The sequence below is a fragment of the Protopterus annectens genome, chromosome 9.part0, assembly GCF_019279795.1.
Source record: "Protopterus annectens isolate FY-2018-M chromosome 9.part0, PAN1.0, whole genome shotgun sequence".
Classification (NCBI taxonomy): domain Eukaryota; kingdom Metazoa; phylum Chordata; order Ceratodontiformes; family Protopteridae; genus Protopterus; species Protopterus annectens.
In genome coordinates this window covers 246564295-246576415 of record NC_056743.1, presented here as the reverse complement: position 1 = coordinate 246576415, position 12121 = coordinate 246564295, and the positions used below count along the sequence as shown (strand labels likewise).

The 12121-nt window shown below is 43.7% G+C and overlaps 1 protein-coding gene across 1 annotated transcript in view; it reads left to right on the top strand.

The window, feature by feature from the left end:
* Positions 1-12121, top strand: part of MADD (MAP kinase activating death domain) — a 2427721-nt gene that overhangs the window by 480895 nt on the left and 1934705 nt on the right. The gene's annotated exons all lie outside the window — the stretch shown is intronic.

Sequence of the window (12121 nt, the reverse complement as noted above, 5' to 3'; positions counted from 1 at the left end):
CGGTCGTCAGTGAAGCGCTTTTGCAGCCCCTGTCGTTCGCCACTTCTGAACCGATGGCCGACACGGACTCCCATGGGGAGCCATCTAGGCCTGATATTTTATCTGCTGCAGGACCTTCGGACGTCGCTTCTTCAGATGGGTCTGGAACCGCTGTGCAGGTACCGGCTTCTGAGGGAGTTTTCAGGCCTTCACATATAACTATTTCAACAAAGTCAAAGGCAAAGACAAAAACTCCTGTAAAACCAAGGGTTGCTACTCCAGCTGCTTCAGATTCAGCTCCCAAGTCCCAGAAGCAATTACTATGGATGGCTGAGTATTTACTTACAATGATTAGGGGTTCTCACCTTCCTCCTGAAAAAAGGCCTAGACAGGATTTACCTTATGATTCCTCTGACCAGGCTTCTGTGTATTCTGCCTCTTCCTCTGACCAGGATTACTCTTTTCCTCCTTATGAGGATTCAGATGCAGAGGACTCTATTCCCTCTGCTTCTCCCCTTGAAGATTTCTCTTTTGGGGAAACTTTACATGAGATGAGGGAGCATTTCCATTGGGAAGGTCAGGATTATTCTGCCTCCAAAAAGAGACTCAGAGAATTTCTCCTTCTTCCTCAACACAGACCTTTGGCTATTCCTCCTGTGCTTGACATTGTGGATGATGCTTTTTCTGAAGCTAACCTGAATCCTGATTCCTTTCCGCCTGCTCCTTCTAAGCCTAATAGATTTTACAGAGTCCCTGATTCCCATCAATTCTTATTTAAGAACCCTTCTGCAGATCCAGAAACTATTTCTCAGGGTTCTAAAGCTGCTAAGGCCGCTTCATCTAAAAATCCTATTCCCTCTGAAAAGGATTCTCGTGCCTTGGATAGGTGGGGCAAAAAGGTTTATACTTCTGCTACTCTTTCTATTAGAGCCTTAAATTGCCAGTTTCATATGTTTAAGTATCAGCAATTTCTTTTGTCTGTTTTAAAGCAAAGGCTTTCTACCTTTCCTGCATGTGCAGAGGACAAGGAATTACAGGATGTTTTACATGCAACTGAACAAGTTAGCAAACATAGTTTACATTGTGGTTTTGATGCCTTGGAAGCTTCTTGCAGGGCTGCAGCCTCTGGTACTGTTATAAGGAGACATGCTTGGCTTCGAGAGCAGAATTTACCTGAACAGGTTAAGGCGAAATTGTTAGATGCCCCTGTTCGACATGATGTGTTATTTGGATCTAAGGCTGAGGAGGTTATTAAAAAGATGGAGGAAAAAGCAAAATCTATGCAGACTGTCAAAGATTTTTTACAAGTTCAGCCTCCTAGATTTTCTAGAAATTGGCCCTCCAAAAATTGGTCTCTTCCCACTTCTGACAGGCCTCAAAGGGGAAGATATAGACGGTCTAGAGGCCGGGCACAGACACAGGCCTCTTATAGGTCCAGACAGTGGACTGCTTCTTCACCTAGAAGGGGAGAAGACAGACCTCCATCACAAAGGAAGCAGACCCAATGACTCCCTCTGTTGGGCTACAGGTCCTTCTTGCCTGGAAGCTCCTCTCGGAGGAAAACTATCTCTTTTTTACCAAAATTGGATGCATATAACCCAGGACAAATGGGTTTTAGATGTGATTTTAAAAGGCTACAAATTCCACTTTCATACTCTGCCAAGGTCTTATGGTTGGCCAGATCTGCCAAAACATCAATGGTCAGAGGCCTTAAATCAGGTGGACGCTTTATTAGCCATGAGAGCCATAGAACCTGTTCCTCTCCCAGAGATGGGCAAGGGTTTTTATTCAAGACTTTTCCTGGTCCCAAGAAAACAAAATGCATGGAGACCTGTTCTGGACCTCTCAGTATTAAATACTTTTCTGGAAATTCCAAAATTCAAGATGCTTACTCTGCAACAACTTCTTCCCATGCTCTCTAAGGATGCTTGGATGGTAACATTGGACCTGAAGGAGGCCTACTTACACATTCCCATCACAGGAACGTAGAAAATACCTCAGATTCAAGGCAGGCTTGAGACACTTTCAATTCTCTGCACTTCCTTTTGGCTTATCTACTGCGCCCAGAGTCTTTACCAAGTGCCTGGTTCCAGTAGTGGCTTATTGCAGACGCCAAGGGATTCAAATTTACCCCTATCTGGACGACTGCCTTATCCAGGCGGACAGCAAGGATCTTTTACTTCAACATCTGCAGTTTGTTCAGCGCCTCCTCCTACTACTGGGATTTTCAGTGAACACAAACAAGTCACATTTGATCCCCTCTCAACAAATGATCTTTTTGGGAGCTCTTCTAAACACAAGCTTGCAAAAGGCCTTCCTGACTCCAGAAAAGCAAGTACATCTGGGCAGCAATTTTCAGAACCTTGGCTACTTTGACTCGGCTCACTGCAAGGAAATTCCTGCAGGCTTTGGGCTACATGGCTTCTTGCATCCTGTTGATTCCAAATGCAAGGCTTCATATGAGAAAACTTCAATGGTACCTAAAGAGTGTATGGTCTCAGCATTACCACAGCCTGGAAACAATGATACCTCTGATTCCCTGCCTCCAAAAAGAGTTCCTTTGGTGGTGCAGGACCTGTGCTTTAAACGAAGGAAACCCCTTTCGTCTGCCTCATCCTTCTCGGATCATAACCACAGACGCTTCGGATTACGCTTGGGGAGCTCATTTTCTAGACAACTGCCAGCAGGGCTATTGGCCAAAGAAACATCTTCACTGGCACATCAATCTGAAGGAAATGTTGGCAGTCCAACATGCTCTTCTAGTCTTCCAGAAATGTTTGCAACCAGGACATCATCTGATTCGTACAGACAATACCACAGTCATGTGGTACATGAACAAGCAGGGGGGCTCCCATTCTTACCCCCTTTGCAGACTAGCCATGAGTCTATGGGACGCAGCTCTAAATCTGAACCTGCATCTTCAAGCTCAATTCATCCAGGGAAGCAAAATCTCTTAGCAGACAGCCTAAGCAGAAATCTTTTGGATCCCCAGGAATGGATGCTGGACCCCATCTTATTCAGCAGGATTACATCAGTTTGGGGTTGTCCTCAGATCTGTTTGCATCCCATCTCAACCATCAGTTGCCTCTATTTTGCACCAGGTCCTTCCACAAAACAGCATGGAAAGTGGATGCCCTGTCTTTCAGCTGGAGGAATCTTTCGGGATATGCCTTCCCTCCTTTTCCTCTTCTGCCTCAGGTGCTACTGAAAATAAAACAGGACAGACCCAAGATTATCATTCTGATAGCTCCAAATTGGCCTCGACAGTTCTGGTATCCAACCTTACGACACCTGTTCTTGGAACCTCCTTGGATTCTGCCTCTGTCTCCTTCCCTTCTGTCCCAACATCAGGGTCCGATGCTACACTCTCAAATCAAGACTCTTTGCCTGGCAGCCTGGCTCTACAAAGGCCTTTGATTCCTTCTGCTCTTCCCAAACAAGTTTTGGATGTTCTCTTGGTGTCCTAGCACTAGAAAATCTTATGCTTCTAAATGGAAAAGATTTTGTATTTGGATGCGGGATCGAGGTTCTGATCCTCTTCTACCTGATATTTCCTCCATTTTACTCTACCTTTCTGAACTCTTGCTTAAAGGCCTCTCTTTTTCTTCCATAAAAATCCATGCTTCTGCTATTTCGGCTCATTTCAACACTGATCCCCCCATTTTTTCTCATCAACTGGTGAGACAATTCTTGAGAGGGGCTAAGAATTTAAGACGTCCCAGAACTCCTCCTGTTCCTGCTTGGGATCTTAATTATGTTTTGGAGAAGCTTACTTTTACCTCCCTTTGAGCCTGCTGCTGCTTCGGATATCAAGTTCTTATCCTGGAAAACGGCTATTTTATTAGCATTGACTTCTGCAAGAAGGGTGTCAGAGTTGCAAGCTCTCATGGCTGTGGAACCTTACCTTATTTTCCATCAAGACAGGGTGGCCTTGAGGACCAATCCTACATTTATGCCTAAGGTGATTTCTAAAGTGGCTTTAAATCAGACTATTCACCTTCCTACTTTCTTTCCAAATCCTCAAAACAGAGGGGAAAGGATTTTACATTCATTGGACATACACAGGCAACTATGATTTTACCTGGACAGAACTAAAGATTTCAGGAAATCTGAACAGTTGCTTATCTCTTATGCCTCCAGCTCTCTAGGCAAGGCTATTTCTAAACAAACTATTTCCAAATGGATTGCTCATAGAATAAGGTTTTGTTACTCTCATTTTGGGAAACAGATTCCAGGCACTGTTAAGAGTCACTCTACTAGGGCAGCTGCCACTTCAGCAGCTTTTCTCAGAGGAGTTCCTACCAAGGACATTTTGGAAGCTGCCACTTGGAGTTCAGTGCATACCTTCTCTAAGCACTATAATCTCCCTTTGTATTCTAAGTCTAGGGCAGGTTTTGCCTCTGCTGCCTTGCAGGGTCTTCTGGCTGCCCCTTCTTCTGCATAACCTCCACCCTCCTTCACAGCTTTGGGATTCCACCCTACAGTTATGACTGCAACAGTGAAACACGAAGAACATAGTACAGTTGTGTACACCTACCATAAATGTAGATGTTAGAGTGTCTTCACTGTTGCAGTCGGGGTTTCCCTCCCACCATTCCCCTCTTGTTTTCTGTTTGTTCTATCTCCTCTTTCTTTGTGGTGTATTTGTGTTTCCTTTGGGACACCTTTTGGATATTTTGGGGAGCTTCTGACTTCTGGGGCTAGAAAGGCTGGAGAAGATGGCGTCGGCTGTCAGCTGTGTACCTCTGCGTTCTGACGTCAGGGTACTTGCTGGTACGGCCGACGCCGGACCCAGACTTTGGAATTCTGGCCGACCTCGGGCTGCCTGCCGGCAGGAACACCCTACAGTTATGACTGCAACAGTGAAGACACTCTAACATCTACATTTATGGTAGGTGTACACAACTGTACTTTGTTAGAACTGAGAGTAGGTACCAGTTATGTTGTGGTACCTAGTGCCAGCAAGTGTTACACCTTTGCAACTCAGATTTAAATGTTAGGTGTCTAGGTTAACTGTTTTTATTTCACTTCATGATGACACCCCTTTGCTTGAACGTAATTGTGTTGGTCACAGAGTAAAAGCACAACTCTGAAATGAATGGGTGTTTGGGGACCAGTTTTTTTTTTTTTTTTTTTTTTTTTTTTTTTTATCTGAAGTGGGCTAAAGCAACACCAAACAAGGGTTTTGTTTTTGTTGGTGTTGATCTAGAGATTGTATTCATAACCAAATCCTTTCTAATCTGTATACCACAATCATTCAGTGCCAAAGAAAATTGACCAAAGAGATTTCTGATTTACAATATGTGTAGCTAGGTGTGTAAAATTGATGAGCAAGATGCAGCATTTTTTTAACTCAGACTCCCTAAATAAAGATGGTTAAAAAAAGCAGGTATTAATCACCAAGTTTTAAATTACAACATGGGTTTACAAACATTAAAAGACAACTGTTAAGTTTCTATATTTTCTGTCATGGAGTATGCAATTTTTTTCCAACAGTTTTCATTCAGTCCAGCATTACTTAAATTGCTCAATTCCTGCTTTTCCTTAAACCTTACTTCTCCTCCTGTACATTATTCTGCATGCATTCCCCATATGTTCCTTTTATTTCTTTGGAAAACAGGAGCAGCAAATTTCAAAGATCCCACCTCTGTTTTTTTTACTTCCTTTACAATTTCAAAACTTCTATTACTTTTAGTATAGATTTTGTTTTCCATTTTATATCTATCGCTTTTTGGCAGCCAGTAGTATTAAACAGTGAGGTGTTACTATTACTGAGAAATTCACATCCTGCATCCCAGCTCAGTCATCATTTTCTTAGTTTCAACCATTTCTTCCCCCAACATTTCCATCAAGGTCTTATGGAAAACTAAAACGAGTAAAAAGGTCACACAGAAAAAAACAATCTTTTGATAAACACACACAGAAAAATCTAGCAAAGCTAGACTTTTCACTGTGTGATACCGTAAACCTCTTGTATTAGAGGCGACATGGGATATATGCAAATTACTCTTTAAGGATATTGGGTGTTTCAGCTAACTGGCAATTCTGAATGTCCATGAATTTTTCTTTTACATCTGTTTATGGACAATTTCAGGCCAATAAAGCCAAACCCCACAAGCTGTGTGGACATGCATGTTTCTGCCTTCTTAAGGCATCAGCACAGCAAAAGTAGAATGTTTGGCTAACGTTTGGAAACACAGGGTTGTCGTACCCAACTGATATCTATAGAGTGTCTGCAAAATATCCCAACTAAAACAATGAGTAAAAACAATCTGTTAAAAACACAAAGAAGAATCTAGCAAAGCTATACTGAAATTTTCCATAAATAGAAAAAGTCATGGACATTCAGAATTGCCATTTAGCTGAAACACCTGATATCCTTAAATGGTAAATGTGAAGTTGTCCTATCTCGCATTAATTCTTACTGATGGGTTCTGAGCCAATCCTCTGCTCTGACTCGGCCAAATGCAAAAGCTCGAGGTCTTCAACCAGCTAGTGGCCTATTCCCTATCTAGTGATGCACTGGTGATTCCCCCCAGATCTCATTTGCCACTGCAACAGATCGGGCGATTCGCCAGCTTTGTCCAGTGAAAATTGTTTTTCTATACATATTTTTTTACTTTGTAGAATCTTAGATAAGTTTTACTGACTTAAAATAATGGTTATTTAAGAGTGCCTTTCGCACATAGTTTTTTTCTGAGTGTGTGATCCTATTTTTCTTGCCTCTTCGTGGCCTGTTTGAAGGCCTTGTTATACCCCTATCTTTTATATTGAGTTAAGTTCTCATAATAGTGTTACTGCAAATTTAACACTATAGTGTGTGAATTTAATTTTGCATTTATAGCCTGTTTAAATTAGAAGGCTAAATTTCATAGTTTGGTGTGTGATTTGAATTTTATTTCTAGCCTGTTTAAGTTGGAAAGCTAATTTATTATTTTCAAGCTTGTTTAAATTAGAGGGCTTATTATAGTGTGTTGTGTGGACTGTTCTCTTTTTTTACATATAAAAATGTCACAGGATAAGGACAACAAGGATAAGCAGGCTAAGCCTTCGGGCTTCAGAAAATGCCCAAAGTGCGGACAAAAGATGTCCATTACCGATGGATACATGGATTGCGTGTACTGTTAAGGCCCCGTACATCTGCAGGAAACATGCTCTATATGTCACTCATTTAGTTCTCGAGTGTTAAAAGAAAGGAACACTAAACTAATTGTCAAAGGTTTAATTAAATCTTCCTTTCAGGAATCATTAGATCAGAGTAGGGAAGCTCATGCTAAACCGACTAAGCCTTCAAAAAAAATCATCTGCTTCTGGATCTTTGGAGTAGAGACACTCTCCACCTTCAGGTTCGTCCAAAGCCGACGAACTTTCTACTTCGGCTCTACTGACATCGGAGCTGACCGTTGTTACTATTAGGAGTCGGTCCCTGGTACTGGAGCCGGTATTGCCTATTCTAAAATCACCATCATTACAATCTGTGGCTTCTTCAGTTACCTCCAAACCGATCTTTCGGATTCAACTTTGCCTCTCGGGGCTTCGGCGCAGGTGAGTTTGCAGCCTACCTCTGGCTCGGAGCCTGCCGTCTTGCTGCTGGGGGAATCAGCTGGATCATCGGATCAAGCGGATCCTTTGCATCTGATCCGGGGGCCCTTTGATGCCATGAGGAGAACATTGTCCCCACAGACAACCACCTCATCAGGACCAGCAGCTTCTCCCCCTAAAGTGCCAGTGTCTACTTCATCATCACAGATTCCACAAAAGTGTAGAGACCCAGAGGCTCAGGAAGCCCCATTGGACGATCCCTGCTCTTCCGAGACCTCATCAGAAGCGGCTACTGAGGCAGTCCCTTTATGCAAGAGGAAGCATCTGGACTCCCCCTCAGGAATCCTTCACTTCAGACACTGACTTGGGTGATTCAGAAGGTTCCACACGGTCACTCACAGAAGTCATCTCCTTTGCGGATATCTTAGAGATTCTCACAGGGCTGATTGGCAGTCCGCCAAACCTACTGATGACGAGTCAGTCTACCTGAAGGCTTTCGGGTCTCAGCCATCCACCTCTTGGGTGTCTCCACCTTTCGACAAATTCATGGACTTGGTTTGTCGAAAGGCATGGGAGTCTCCAGATACAGTGGAACCTAGTCACTAGGAGGCCCAGTAAGTTTTATTACCTCACCACAAGACGACTTTTCTCACCAAGGGAGTCTCTGTTGATGGCATGGTGGTGGCGGCAGCCACCTAGAAGGAGTTATCCGTAACTACCAAGTCGGTCCATCCACCGAATAAAGATTCGAGAGTCATGGACAGATATGGAATGCGCATGTTTATTTCAGCGACTTTTGCTCTTAGGTTGCTGAATTATGTTATGCATTTCACTAGATTGCAGAAAGATCTCCTAAAAGAGCTAGGAGATACTCTACAGGGTTCAGTAGCTGCAGGGGTCTCAGATAAAATATCTTCACAGCTCTCCACCCACAATTCCCTAACAAACTCCTCCATGCGTTTGCTTTCGTATGCAACTGATGGAGCGAGCAGAGCAGCGGGTACAGGAATTGCTGTTAGGAGACCTTCTTGGATGCGCTTGTGTTCTTTTGCAGAGCCCTTGAAGTCATCCTTTATTAACGCCCCTTTCAATGACTCGTCCCTTTTTAGATCCAAAGTAAAGAAATGCTTACCAGATGTGAACAAGATGGGAAGACTGTCTGCCGTCTGAGTCCGTTTTTCCACTCCTACCAGACCCTACCCCAAAGGTCAGAAAGGAGGAAGATCTGGTTCTGTAAAACTCAAGGAGTCTTTCGGGACACGTGGTGAAACTCCCTCCAGAGGCAGAGGAGGGGGGAATAATGGAAGACATCCACGTGGCAGAGGGGCTCCACTGAACCAGGGTGACAGATCAGTTTTTTGGGAATCCCTACCAGCGCTCCTCAGAGGAAGCCCACCTGTCAATCTCTGGAGGCAGTCTGTGGACCCTTATCTTTGTACCCAGATGCCTGGCTAAAATTAACAAAAGACAGCTGGGTTCAAAGCATATCCAGAGGTTACTTTATCCACTTTTTCACCCCACCTCCCCGTAAAGAAAATCCTAGCTGTTCCACCCAGTCACAGAGAACAAGCAACCATAGAAGTTCAAAGGTTGCTAAACGAGAGTCATCCAACTGGTCCCCTCAGACCAGATAGGATCCAGAACTTGCTCAAGGTTCTTTTTAGTTTGAAAGAAAACTGGACTGGAGACCCACTTTGCATCTCAGCAGACTGAACAAATCTGTAAAAAAGACGATGTTCAGGATGGTCACGCTGCAGTCGGTACATAAAAATGTCCAAACCATCCAGAGATCATCTGTGTTTTTGACTGGGGGCCAGTCACTGCCAATTTCGAGCTCTGCCCTTTGGTCTCACTACAGTCCCCAGTGTGTTCACCAAATGCATGGCAGTAGTCACGGCACACCTGAGACGTTTAGGATACCAGGTGTTTCCATACCTACACGACTGGCTGCTAACCACCACCACCAGGCATCAACTCATTCAAGCAAAGGACACCGCTATGAATCTATGCTGTCAGTTGGAGATTGCGATAAACTTAGAAAAGTTTTCCTTATCGCAATCGCAACATACAGTTTTCATAGGAGCAGACTTGGACACCACCACAATGACCCTACAAATTCCACCAGAAAGGTTTTGTGCTCTTCAACAACCGGTTCCAACTCTTCTCTCAAAACAAAAAGCCCCAGCGTCCATGGTTCTCAAATTGTTGGGTCCAGGGGCAGCAGCCGTCATTGCAATTCCATTGGGTCGGATGCACATGTGCATACTACAATGGCTCCTTTTCACACAGTGGTCATTTCAAGATCTCCCAATGTCTCATCAGATCATAATCACAAATTCTTGCAGAAAGGATCTCCAATGGTGGCTAATATCACATTGAGTAGTGACGGGCCATCCTTTTGTTCTACCAACCCCTATAGCCATAGTGACCACAGACGCTTCCCTGATAGGGTGGGAGGGCACAGAGAAAAACAGCCCAAGGCACATGGAATCATTATGAGGCCAATCTGCATTTCAATGTCCTAGAGATGAGAGTGGAACTTCTAGCATTGCAGTCCTTTCAAGACTCTCTTCCTCAATTCAAGACTTTCTTCCTCAGGGGACCATTGCGATACAAACAGACAGCATGTCAGTAGTCTGGTACATCAACAAACAAGGAGGAACCAAATCTTATCCCCTATGTCGAGGGGCCCTGAGAGTATGGCAGTGGGCAACCACCACCCAGTGTGTTCTGATAGCAAAGTATATCCTGGGGAGGTCCAACGTCATAGCAGACAAACTGAGAAGGGCAATTCTGTTGCCTCACTAGTGGTCCCTAAAGAAAGAAGTAGCGTAAAGGATATTCTGCAAATGGGGCCAGCCTTGCTGCGATCTCTTTGCCACTCCCACAAACACAAAATGCAGGAGATACTTTGCCCTAATTCCTCCTCAAGGGGATGCTCCAAGGGATGCACTTGTTCACGATTGGCACCCAGGTCTTCTTTATGCTTTTCCACCATTTCCACTGATACTCAAAGTTTTACAGAAAGCCAGTGCTCTGGGAAGGACAATCATTCTAATAGCCCCCTACTGGCCTCACCAGATTTGGTTCCTCTTTCTTCTGCCTCATTTATTGGAAGAACCTTGGATCCTGAACCCAGTTCCAGACCTCCTGCTTCACTCATCGGGGGCTGTTCATCCATCCCTTCAGTCCCTCAAATTGACAGCTTGGCTGCTCCACTTCCAAACGTAGCCAGGCTATAGAATCTTTCAGCTGCAGCGCAGCATATTTTGACATCTTCTCACAAATAATCTGCCAGAAAGTTATGTCTCAGCAAGTGGAAAAGATTCTCAATATGGGCATTACAAATCGATATCGATCCTTATTTAGCTCCGATATCCTCTATTTTGTAATTGTTGACCAAGCTTTTCAGTGAAGTGCAGCTGCCACTACTGTTAGAGTTCAATTGGCTGCAATATCTGACTTTTTCATCTTGGTGAGTGAAGGATCCAATATCATGTCACATAGATTACTTTCCAAGGCATTTCTCAAAGGCACTATACATTTGAGACCACCCATTATATCTCCAGTTACTCCGTGGAGTCTGAATTTTGTTCTTTCAAGAATCATCCTACCTCCCTTTGAACCAGCCTCCTCATGTGACCTAAAGCATCTCACATGGAAAACCATATTTCTAGTAGCCATTACTTCCGCTCAGAGGGTTTCAGAGTTACAGGCCTTGTCCATTAAACCCCCATGTCTAATTTTTCATAATGATAAGAGTTTCTCTTCGGACTAATCCCTCTTTTTAACCAAAAGTATGTTCAGACACGAACCTCAATCAGTCGATAGTTGTCTGTCTTTTTCCCTAAATATGGCAGTAAGGTAGAGTATATGCTGCACAAGCTTGATGTTCATAGACAGCTTTGATTCTGTCTAGATAGGACCAAAGATTTCAGGAAAACAGAACAGCTCTTCATTTCTTTCTCAGATTCCAAGAAAGGAGCTCGTGTTGTGAAAACCACTTTATCAAATTGGTTATCGGATTGTATTTCCCTTACTTATAGTTCAGTGAATGTACTGCTACAAGACAAAATAAAGGCCCACTCAAATAGAGCTGTCTCCACCTCTTCAGCCTTTACTGCCAAATTACCATTAGATACTGTTTGTGCAGCAGCCACTTGGACAAGGCCGCATACCTTTCTCACTCATTACAAAGTAGATGGGGCTTTCAGGGACAGGGCTTTCTTTGGTTCCACTATTCTAAAAAATATACTCCCATGAGCCACCCAAGAAAGATGGTGCTTGGGACACTAACCCGTCAGAATGTAGGCGAGATAGGACAACTTCACATAAAGAAGAGATGTACTCACCATAATGTTCCATGTGAGTTGTTCATCTCACCTTCATTCTTGTGTCCCACCCTCCAACCCCCATCCAGACTTCTTGAGGATTGAGATTTAAGGCAAAGCATGGCTGTATGTGAATCTTTTGTAGAATTTTCTATACTATTGATATGTCAAGTTGTTGTTTGTCTTTCGGCTTTTCCCAGTTAGGGGTTGCCACAGTGGAACTCCAGTCCGCTAATGATTGGCAGTAGGTTTTTATGGTGCCAAGTTGC